The sequence below is a fragment of the Maniola hyperantus genome, chromosome 2 (assembly GCF_902806685.2).
Source record: "Maniola hyperantus chromosome 2, iAphHyp1.2, whole genome shotgun sequence".
In the NCBI taxonomy this organism is placed as follows: Eukaryota; Metazoa; Arthropoda; class Insecta; order Lepidoptera; family Nymphalidae; genus Maniola; species Maniola hyperantus.
Window position 1 is genome coordinate 14,586,066 of NC_048537.1, and position 12,997 is coordinate 14,599,062.

Genomic DNA, 12,997 nt, shown 5'->3' on the forward strand with positions numbered 1-12,997 from the left:
CGGCTTGCGCAAGTTCAGGTAGCACACGTGTTCAAAGGGCTTTATCTATTCATGCGTTGTGGACTTTCTATAGAAATCATTCCCTTTTCTTTGCTATAAAACTGTCTTGTTACTGACTGGCTGATATACAGTTAATACCTACTACTTACTAAAGAAACTAAATATTATAGCGTCCTTTCTCTCTATAATCCTTCTACTCCCTAAGATAGGCTAGATATAAAAAAAAACCGGCCAATTGCGAGTCAGGCTCGCGCAATGAGGGTTCCGTACTACAGTCGTATTTTTTCGACATTTTGCAGGATAATTCAAAAACTATGATACATAAAAATAAACAAATATCTGTTTTAGAATGCACAGGTGAATACCTTTTATATGATACCCCACTTGATATATTTATCTTACTTAGAAAATTGGAAATACTAATTCATTACCACAATTAGTTCATGACCACAATTTAATTTTTTTTGTGTGATGTAAGCCTAAATTCACGGTTTTCAGATTTTTCCCCAAATGCCAGCTATAAGATCTACCTACCTGCCAAATTTCATGATTCTAGGTCAACGGGAAGTGCCCTGTAGGTTTCTTGGCAGACAGACAGACAGAGTGATCCTATAAACGTTCCGTTTTTCCTTTTGAGGTACGGAACTCTAAACGAAAAGAAACGAAATACACGAAAGAAATAAATTATAAAACCTGTCAAATGCGAATCGGCCGACAAACATTTTTCAACTTTTAAACATAAAAAATTCTTTCTGCAGAAATTACTCTATTTTTATATTAAAAAATTGAAAAATATTTGTCGTTTATGCATTGTGTTGTCATTTTTCGTTTTCCGTACAGCGTGACGTTAATAATTCGATATTATGTTAAACATAAATAAAAATCATGATTATTTTAAAATTATTCTCTTTAATAAATAATGAATAAAAGCCCCATAAACTAACGCTATAAAAAATCACATCATTTTATTATACCGAAAGGTCGGCGTTTCTAACCCTACCCGTTGCACTATAATTGTCGTACCTACTCCTAGCACAAGCCTGACGCTTAATTGGAGAGGAAAGGGGAATATTAGTCATTTAATATGGCTAATATTCTTTAATATATATATATATATATATATATATATATATATATATTGGTGATGATGGTACGTCGCTCTTCATAACGCCTACGATCAGGAGTGGACGCATGCTGGCTCATACTTATAGTGGATGGATACATCATACTTATATTATGATAAATATAATAATTGTATAATGCGTAAAAAAATACTTCACACGCGCCATTTTAACTTTTGGTGTCAAATTTCATGTCAAAAGTACGATTTTAGTCTTCTTTGACATAACAGTTGACCCAGAGTTAAAATGGCGCGTGAGATGTTATTGTATACGGACTATATATACCTACCTTCCTACGGTTTGTATTCTACTTAAATTGACGAAATAAGAAAGCTTAGTCTTAAGTAAGCCCTTCCAAAGGTGTAGATCTCTTTCTTTAAGCATTTCTCATATAAACACGTTCCAAAATTCATTTTATATCAAGCTAAGTATTTAAAGTTAAAGTCGTATGAATAGAACACAAAACAACCATGGAAGTACATGACCTCGTATAAAATGTCACTATCACGGGTCCTGGGTGCTTATTGAGGCATTTTTTGTCCCTTACCTACCTACCTGGCTCCTTTATGTTCCGGGGAAAGTTATGTGAAAGATAAAAAAAACTTGATTTGTCTTTCTCTCTCTTTCTAATTTTTTCAAACGACCCTAGAGAATTTAGTTCGAAGGATGTAGACCGAGAGACAGTTGTCAAAAGTCCTGGTGAATATTTTTCTATACAACTTATAAGTTATGGGTTATAGTCCCACAAATTGCTATTGCGCTGGAACCATGTCTCATTAACATCGAAATGACGTCATTTTGACGTCAGCCGAAATAAAAATATACCATCAGCTCGAAACTTCAGTCTAGTGCTGATGTCACTAAAATGGCGGCCACGCGAATTAGCAATTTGCGAGACTTTTATATTCCCTAACGTGGTCAACACTATGAAAGCCATCAAACCCATTATTTTGGCATTGATTGGTTCTACATTGCTCTGTCACTGAGACATATAAAAACAATATTTCGTAACAAACCTTCAATGGATTAAAAATAAATGTCAAATTAGCTTTGATAGCTTTCATTCAGTGATGATCACTGAGCACCTGAGTTAGCGAATAATCCCCCTGGTGCAACGGTGTCCAATTCCATTAGCTGGATCAGCCCCCCAATTGTGTAAGAATAACCATTTCATGGCTATCGCAATCGTCAAGAAATTCTGCCCTTTGATTGGTTGATTCGCTGTTTACATTTTTTCACAGCCAATCAAAGGGCAGAATCCTAGACGATTGCGATAGCCATGAAATGGTTATTCTTACACAATTGGGGGGCTGTTTAGTCAGGAAATTAAATTAATTTCCTAAGCTGTGCTGTAGCTGTGTAGGGTTGCGCTTTTTCTAAGTGTGCGTTGTACCACCCACATTTATTGTGTAAACAACCTTCCGACAATTATCTAAGCAATTTTCGGGTAAAATCGATTTGTAGGTAGGCGCGCTACACCTCAAAATGCACCTTGCCTTCTGTTTTGTGTGATTGCAGTTATAACTTATAAGTAAATAGGTATTGACGCAAGCTTTATATCGTTTTAGTTAGTATAATTTTGTGCAATGAAGCACCATGGACCTCGCATTAAATCATAGCCGAGATCAGAGTTTTTCCATCAAACAAACATAATAAACGACGGCAGATGGCAATACTAATGCTTGCTAAACGCAGTGCTTTGCAGTTACCTTCATGCCGTGCTGCCGTCGTATGTAAGTTAAACTCGTGTAGATAAACACTTACGTCATACGTGTCTTAGCCTTAGGTTTATACACCTACATCATAGGATAAAGACCATTGGCAGAGTGAACTATAGTGAGCGAACTGTCCGTTTGATCCTGAATCGACCTTATGTCAAATATTAGGCTAAGGTGACGTAAAATCAAAGGAAAGTAGGGCTACTTTAGGGCTACCTGCGTCAAATGTACTAATCGACGTTTTGTTAGAAGTTCCCTAACTGTCGTGTACTGTGCCATTGGTCTAATTAATATTATTAAAATCCTCAAGATGGTTTAGCAGTCATCTCTCGAACTATAAAGTTTTTGTGTGTGTCTCAAACACAATGGCCGGGAGAAAAAATTGCGTTTTATTTTATAAATTGCCGGGTACGCGTGTCTGTTGATAAATAGGTATTGTACGGGGCCGTTGTTTGATTGAAGGCTCTATAGGAACTTAAGATGCGAATTGAATTTTCAGATTAATGCGGGTATCGAGTGAATCGAACTTTTTTGTGAGTTGTTAGGCAAGACGCTACGCGCAGATTTTGTAAAAAAAAATTAAAGTTTGGTGGAATTTGGAAAGGTAGAGTAGGGTTTCAGATAATAATATGTTATAGGTAGGTAAGTATGCTACAGACGTAGAGTTACAACATACAACAGTTTCATGGATCTACGCGACGAATCTATAGGACGCATATCTTTAATCTATATATCTATATCTTAGTTCGTGGCGATGGCGAATCTATAAACTTTAGTGAACTATTAGGTAGGTAGTTATGAATTTTGCTAAAAATGTGTGCGTGCTACATACAACTAGTAGGTTTTGTGCAAATAAATAGTCCAGAATTTATTTAAATACCAAGTAGGTATCTTTTCACTCGGGCAAAGTCGTGGGCTTTAAGGCGAAATGGGATCTACGACGCGTTGCAGGCGACCGGGAGCGGTAGTCTGGGCCACCCGAGCGCAAATAAATTGTATACTTATTTAAAATTCTATGTGCTCTGTTACCATAAAATAATACCGTAATCCCTTAGTGTATTAAACGTTGAACGTAAATACGAAATTTTATTGAAATAGGTGTTATATCAATTGGATAAAACTGGTTTTTCTCCTAATGGTCGTGTAAAAAATGCGTATTTTGGGGAAAATTCGCGATTTTTTTGTATCGAGCCAAATCGTGCCAATCGTGTTTTGGCTTTCGTGATTCACTAAAGAATATCTTTAATTTTTATAATATTGAAAAAACAAATTTGTAATTTTTGAGGTCAAAACTTGATTCTTTGAACATCCGAAATGTGTCTCAACACTGCTTTTGGGACGCATTTCGCCTTAAACAAAGTATGTTTGCGCCATAAAGATAAGGCATGAGTTATGAAAATGAATGGAAAGGAAAGTGAGAGCGCGTTGAAGTAGATAACTTACGAGTGTTACTTGCGCCAGAGTTCGTGAAAGGGGATATATTTTTGTAACATTTGTTAGTAGGTAAGTATTTTATACGAGCTCTTTTTAGCCGACTAGGTATGCCATAATCACGAGGTTTTTGATTCAAACGCATGACTGTATGTTCGTTATTTTTAGGTATTTTTTGCTTATATCCGAAACTACAGTGGAATCCGTTTATAATGACATCGAATGAAATTGACAAACACGTCATAAGCGAACGTCATACAAAGCTTGAAAAATAAGTAGGTAACTAAACTTACTTGGAAGTTGGAATCAGTACCTATTCATAGGAATTTTATTTAATTTTACTCAACCTTGAAACCTTAAGAATGATGTCAAGTCAACGACAAAATTGTTTGTTCACACTATCACATATGGTTAATATCTAAATAAACCAATCGATATCTTACATAACGATTCCTTGTTATCAAAGAGGCCCTGGGCTGACCTTCACACATTCTACATGTTACGTTAAATTACTATACTACGCTGTTCAATAAATAAACACCTATCAATTGATATAACTCGTTTTTAGGATTCCGTAGTATAAAACAAGGAACCCTCATAGTTTCGTGCAGTCCTTCCACAGACTAAATTAACTTAGCTAACTCCTCGGTGAATCCGTCTTGTTATGTCTTTGTCTTTATCATTAAAAAAACCGGCCAAGTGCGAATCGGGCTCGCCCACATTTTTCGACATTTTGTGCGATAATTCAAAAACTATGATGTAACAAAAAATCTGTTTTAGAATGTGCAGGTGAAGCCCTTTCATTTATGATACCCCACTTGAAATAGTTATCTTACTTCGAAAATTGAAAATACCAATTATTATTTCATGACCACAATTTAATTTTATTTTGTGTAATGTAACCACAAATTCACGGTTTTCAGATTTTTCCCCTAATGTCTGCTATAAGACCTACCTACCTGCCAAATTTCATGATTCTAGGTCAACGGGAAGTGCCCTGTAGGTTTCTTAACAGACCGACAGACAGACATACAGACAGACAACAAAGTGATCCTACAAGGGTTCCTTATTTTGAGGGCACCTCGCTAAATAGATTAAATAGATATTTTAAAAACATATTGAGGTTTTTAGGCCGTCTTTTGGAAAACTACCGTAAATAATTAATAACCGTCACATTAGGTACGTATATAATAGCAAATAACATGACTACGGAACCCTACCTCATACATGTTCCGACATACACTTGAAACGTTTTTTTTAAATAACGTTGAGGTTAATAGCGAGTTGCGCCTTAACTTTTCAAATAGGTAAGTACCTACATACATAGATCCATTTACATCCATAATTTGTAACACTAGACGTTACATATTATGGATCTCTATCCCCGCTTCTGCTGTCTCTCTGGATCTCTCTCTCTCTCTCTCTCAATGGATTGAGATGATGATAATGACCTGAACAAAACCAGAGCGGGTAGCTAGTCAACTCATTACCAATTTCATAAACAATTACATAAAACATGTGAGCCCAAACGCAAACATAAACGGCGTAAGGAGCTAGAAGATGTGCGATGATTCACACGGCCCGTAATCTTTATAATCAAAGTTGGAGCTGTGACCCAAATCTGCGCAACAGCGAGTACTTTCATTGTGAACGCGGCCTAGCACACACAAGCAGACACACACGAAGAAAACTCCTATAAACACGAAACGTATACGCAGCGAACCTATTTCACACATACGAGACGTACATTTGCAATTCAGTAAATATAATGTTCTACTTAGCAAAAAATGTATGAATATGACGATTGAGTTGTAACGAACCATAATAATTAAAATTAGTATTTTGTAAACAATGGGTACATTTTCAAAGGATGAATCGTTAAAGAAATTTTCAGCAAACCAACGCACACATATATGAGGTGAATGTTTGCACTCATGAATACGCACATAAGCGAATAAGCGACTAGTATATGTGTGAGTAACAGTGTAGTATTGTGCTTCGGTATTAGACCGAGAAGAGGCTATATTAATATAATACAGCTAACGTTTAAGAACTAGGACAATATTCCTGACTCTAATTATACTTGGAATGTGGAAATGATCGATTAAGGGCTTTAAACGCCCAAGCAGCTTGAGTTCTAGATTTGGACTAATCGAAATCGAAAATTTGAAATAGTCATCGGAATATTCAATGAAGTGAATACATTTCCATTGATATTAAGAATAGATCGAAGGTTATCTGAAATCATAAATTTTACACAACATTCACCAAATCTCTTTTCTTCAAGGTCTTTATAAACTATAGTCCTATTATTTAACCAAGGTCTGCATAAACTGTTTGGCTTTATGTTAAAATATTTCAATTATAAAAAGTAAGAAATATCTGAAATCTTTGGAGTTTTGTTATTTTTAGTGTTCTTGGTGATTCTGCCGATAACAACTTTTGAGTCCATGAGACCGTCAAAATAATCTAAGAAATATAAAATTCAAGCGGACCATTTACTCTTGATATCTTTCACGTTCCAAAGTCAAAACATTCAAAGATCACGCTTCTTAAAAACCCATTAACCGTGACCCGGGTAGATTGCTCAACAGTTTTAGAGTTCCGTACCTCACAAGGAAAAAGGAACCCTTATAGGGTCACTTTGTGGTCTGTCTGTCTGTCAAGAAAACCTACCTAGAGTACTTCCCGTTGACCTAGAGTCATGAAATTTGATAGATAGGTAGGTCTTATAGCATCTGAAAACCGTGAATTGAAGGTTACATCACAAAAAAAGTGTTCATGAACAAAATTAGTATTTTCAATTTTCAAAGTAAAATAACTATACCAAGTTAGGTTAGGTTTCATATAAGGGGTATATGAAAGGGTTTTACCTGTACATTCTCAAACAGATTTTTCTTTATTTTTATGCATAATAGTTTTTGATTTACAGTGCAAAATGTTGAAAAAAATACGACTGTAGTACGGAACCCACGGTGCGCGAGTCTGATTCGCACTTGGCTGGTTTTTAGATGATGATAAGCCAATTTCGTGAATATTTGCTCCTATATAAAACAAAAATAAGTTGAAATTTATAAAATGTACATTGTACAAGTAAGAGCAATAACATTATGTAAATTTGATAATGATCCGACCCACTTTCCAAACAAGACGTCTTCTAGTAGGTACTATCAACAGAGTACGCATTAGATTATAATATTTCAAAGAATAATGATGAAAGAAATGCTTTGTAATTGCAGTTAAATTGTGTATCAGTGTAATCAAACAATGACAGCACAATACGAGAGCTATCAAAAGACGATTAACCAAATTGGTAAACGAGCGTTACAACCGTATCTTTGTCGTGCTTGTGAACGTTTGTGTAATCACATTTAGAAACATTTTGCTAACCATCTCCACTGTTCTATATGTTATCATTAGACTCGATCTCATGCATTTCATGCTACAGTTGAAAACCTTGAAGTTAAAATAAAGCATTTCCATATACATCACCGCTTTTAAACTTTATTACGACACACTCTTGACAGTAGACAGCTTCAATATTAAATGCTGGCTTAAAATATTAAAATTGTAAAGTGTTTTTAATTTGTGATGCCAAGACTTTATATTCAACTAGCTGATGCCCGCGACTTTGTACGCGTGGAATTAATTTTTTTATCACGTGGGAACTCTTTGATTTTCCGGGATAAAAAGTAGCCTATGTCACTCTCCAGGTCTTTATCTATACCCATACAAAAAATCACGTCAATCCGTTGCACCGTTGCGCCGTGATTGAAGGACAAACCAACAAATCAACATACCAACAAACCATCAAACCATCAAATCAAAAAACCAACAAACGAACACACTTTCACATTTATAATAAGGGTACTGATTTAAAGTGTATTTAATTTGTGATGCCACGACGTTATAACTTATATTCAATTTGGCCAGGCTTATCATCAATTAATCGGCATTGTATTCAATCATATACATTATCCGTCATCTAAATTAAGAAACATCAAAGAGTCAAATGGTACCGGAAAGGGAACGCGAAGAAATTGATTACTTCCAGCCGTCATTCAAATCAGTGTCATACAAATAGTCATAATCCTAACTTACGCAACTCAGGCGCAGGTCTGACGTAACCAAAACGAGCTCAGCGAAAGTTACTACGCCAATTTCACTCTCCTCCCTATCTTTTTCTTTCACCACCGTCCCTTTCACTCCAACAGCACTCGCGGTGTTTTCTCTCACTCTTTTGGCAATAAATTCTCTTTCCTTTTCCTTCATTAACCATTTCACATCGTGCTAACTCGGTCTAATATCTTCTTCACGGTTTTTCACGGTTGGCATGTTCCGTTTTTTTTTTGTTTCGCACGCGTTGGAGGCGTTACTTTTATGTTATAATCAATTATTGTTTCTCGTCGGTTTCGATGGATAAACCCCAAGAGTTTAATGTTTTTATTCTTTGTTAAGCCTTACTTTCATTTATACTAATAGATTCAATAACATATCTATTAACACATTTGTTAGTTATTGTTAAACACTAACCCTCTAACAAATAAACCTGGAATAGCGGTGGAATAGTTATACTCTGTTTTGTCTTTTTCCTTCAAATTTCAAATTACTGATGACAGAGAAAGACAAAACAGAGTATAACTATTCCACCGCTATTCCAGGTTTATTTGTTAGAGGGTTAGTAGTTTATTTCGAACATACCTGCGTGTTCTTAATGAAGTCCATTAAATGATACGATCGTACGCAAAACTAAAATGAATTATTAATAAATGTTTAAAAGATAGGTGCTTAAACGTAAGCGCTATTCATAGTTAATCATAGTAAGATTAAAATAAAATAAAAATATTTTTATTCAATTAAACTTTTACAAGTGCTTTTGAAGATAGTAGTGTAGATACTACTATGATACATTATCTAATGCCATTTTTGAGAGCGCAATTCGTACCTAGTAAAACACATTCTTTCGAATTTTCGGCATCATCGCGAGCCTTTTGTTATGGCCAAAATATTTTTGACCTGAACTCTCTATTCTCACTTTCTATCTTTCTATCTCTTTATTCTCTATTTCTGAACTGAAATATTCTTTCATTTTTGAACTCCCTTTTTAGGGTTCCGTTGGTTTCGTTAAAAAAAAACAAAAATAACATTCTTGTATCAGTATGGAACCCTTCGTGTGTGAGCCCGACTCACGCTTTTTTGAGAATGAAATAAGACGTAGTAAACTTACTTAATTCAATTCAAATTTTTGCCTTTCCACCGAACAGTCTTTTTCCGCTAGATACAGTCTTTTTCTTGTCTAAAATACTATTTTTGGAAGCAAGCGATAAAGCGAGCCGCAATCCTAGCAATATTCTTGCAAGTTCGGGCGATCGGAGCGCGGCCCAAGGTTGCAGTGGGAAAGTAGCCCGTGAACATTCCGTCGCAGCCTACGACGAGCTTTCGTCCCGCAAGGCTATCCACTGGCTTGTCTATCCTTATCTCGGCTCACCTTTGAATTGGCGGTTAGTTCTCGAAATATTTACCTACAAATGTTAATCGCCATAACGGGATTGGAACAAGAAACTCTTGTTTGTGTAAGATAAAGCAAAAATCAACCAAAAACAAAAGACATGACTGAACCAACTAAACGTAAACATATTATGTAGATATACAATATATTACCCAAGCGTGTCCTAATAGGTACCATTTCTGCGTCGTATGCAAGTTCCGAGTCACCTTTACAATGACTCAACGGGTCATAGCGACCTTTCCCTTTTATTTTAATCCTAAACCCAAATCGCAGGAAGTGGCTCATTTTAATTCCACCGAATTCTTTTTATAATATTTTCCATTAGCATTTTAGGGTCAGCAGGTGGTAATTGAAAACGCCAAAAACTACAAAATGTTGGCACAAAGCTTCGGACAGTCAACAAATTAGTAGTACAATACAACTAATTAAAAAAATGACAGTCGACTGATTTCTTGGATGAAATTCATCATGATCAACCCATCGCCGGCTCATTACAGAGCACGGGTCTCCTCTACGCACCTACCTACTTACCTGAATATATAAAATTCAAAGTCCTGACTGACTGACTGACTTATATATCAACGCACAGCCTAAACCGCTGGTCCTAGAGACATGAAATTTGGAGGGTGTATTTTTTGTAAAGAGTAGGTATCCACTAAGAAAGGATTTTTTAAATTCTACCCCTAAGTATGTTAAATGAGGGATGGAAGTTTATATGAAAGTCCGCCATTTTTCCAGTTATTTGTATGAGAATTGGTATTAGCGTTTTCGGTCACAAATATTTAGAAATTCAACCCCCACCTCGATTTTCTAAATTCCACCCGAGCGAAGCCGGGGCGGGTCAGCTAGTTAATACTATAAATGAAAAGGTGTGTTTGAAAGAAAGAAAGAAAAGACGTTTATTTTCCAAACTGTGCCACACATCATATTTGATGATGATTGTTGATTTGTCCTTCAATCACGCTGCATCGGATCGACGCGGACGTGCTTTTTTGTATACTGGAAAAATTTTAAAAATCTAAATCCACGCGGATTAAGTCGCAGAGATCCATAGATCATCTCGTACCTAAATAATATTTAATTTTTTTCACGGAACATTTTTTCCGAATGTCAAGCTCGTGTAAGACCGTTTCGCCCACGTCTAAAATCCTTCGAGAAAGATTAGGTAAGGAATTCATTCCCGCCTATTGTTACCCACTTACGCATCTAAGTTGTGTTGGTTTTTTTTTGTAACTTTTGCATTTAGCGTGGCCTGCATAAAACAAGTGCGAATCAGACTCGCGCACCGAGGGTTCCGTACTGCAGTCGTATTTTTTCGGCATTTTGCATGATAAATCAAAAACTATAATGCATAAAAATAAATAAAAATCTGTTTTAGAACGTACAGGTATAGCCCTTTCATATGATACCCCGCTTAGTATATTAATCTTACTTTGAAAGTTGAAAATACTAATTGTTTGTTCATGAACACGCTGGTATAGTTGTTGCATTTTACGAAGGCGAGTGGCTCATGCTTGTGTGTAAGTCGTATCGGTATAAGACGTAAGGACGCAACTGATTGGTCCGACGTGCACGCACACTTACGCAATGTCCGTGTATACGACGTAACCACAAGTAAACTTCACTCGCCTTCGTGGATTGCAAAAACTGTATATATCTAAGCGCTGCAGGAAAGACGCTGCTTTTTTACACATTATACGAGCCCCGAACATCCCGTCGATTTCCAAAAATCAGTTTTACCATATACTGGTCCCACAGTGTGGGAACTTTCAGATATTAAGCTGAAAAGAACAGATACTACTACACTTTGATCTTAGCCAAAAGGCCGAGAAGCGATTATGGCAAATAAGTCGTTTGTGTGTGCGTTTGCGAACATTTTTGAGGCGCTACGACGCCACGGCAGCCTCAACAGCATCCTAAAGGCGTTGTTATATCACTTATTGTATTACATTCTTCGATATTACATTAGGTGAGCGCAGTCAGCCGCTGGACAAAATTCCTATAAGAGACCTACCTATGTCCAGCAATGTATATCCATTGGTTAAGGCGAGGTAAGCTAAGCAGTGTTGCATAATAGAGACCGCTTAAAAGTTAAAACTTTATAGGTATAATAACAAAACTATTTCTTTAGCCATCATTATTAATGCTACAACATTATGAATAAATAATGGGTGTAGAATATTATTTTCCCTAATGAAACTATATTATGTACATTGTATTTTAAACCTGTCATACCACTCCAGGCAATTTTCAACACTACGATTTAAAGAATAAAGTTGAGAACGCCAAAGCTCACGTCAGCACTCATGCGCATCTTGGGTGTCAAAGTTCGCTATACAACCTTCAAGGGAAACCAATCACTATCTAATAAACTGGCATGCAGTATAAATGGTACTTTATGTTGTGAATAATTTATTTGAATTATTATGTGCTGAATTGTAGGCAGACACACGTACCTAGTACATAATATAATTATAAAACCTAAGTGTAATATGCAAGATTTTATCTTTTTTATGGAGCGTTACGGAAAATTTAGATACGTACATATACTCAGGGAAATTACCTATGTTTTTCTGTTACTTAGTGTTTTAATTACACTTTTAAGGAAATGTCTTAAAGTGATTATGCTAATTTTAAAATACAAAATTAAATAAACTTGAATCCAACATTGATTTATTTCATGAGTTCTTTATTTAGAAGAAATCCATGTTTTTTTTTTTCAATCTTAACTTATGCTCGCGACTACGTCCACGTAGACTACACAAATTTCAAACCCCTATTTCACCCCCTTAGGGGTTGAATTTTCAAAAATCCTTTGCCATGCCAAATTTCAGCCCGATCCATCCGGTAGTTTTAGCTGTGCGTTGATAGATCAGTCAGTCAGTCAGTCAGTCACCTTTTCCTTTTATATATTTAGAAGAAAAAGATACATAACGAATATTACCATTGGTACCGGGTTGCAATCAAATCAAGGCTATCCGTGGGAAGTAAAGTTAGATTTAACGACTTCAATATACTTACTAGTTTCTAGCTACATTTACATCGCCTGGTTAGATTAAAGTTTTTTAAATAGCAGAAAGCAAGCAAAAGTAAGATTTTCTAAGTAAAACCGCTCAAGAGTCAATTTTGCGGAGTATTTAGAAGGTTTTCATAATGTGGAGAATGTTAAAAAGAATGATAGCTGTTCCTATCACTGGCCGACTAGATACTGACGCCAG

The 12,997-nt window shown here is 35.9% G+C and overlaps 1 non-coding gene across 1 annotated transcript; it reads right to left on the reverse strand.

Annotated features, from left to right (window-relative positions):
* Positions 1-11,423: 11,423 nt before the first annotated feature.
* LOC117995443 (U2 spliceosomal RNA) lies at positions 11,424-11,616 on the reverse strand. The gene has a single exon (XR_004675513.1). It is a non-coding gene; the product is annotated as a U2 spliceosomal RNA (small nuclear RNA).
* Between the last annotated feature and the right edge of the window lie 1,381 nt (positions 11,617-12,997).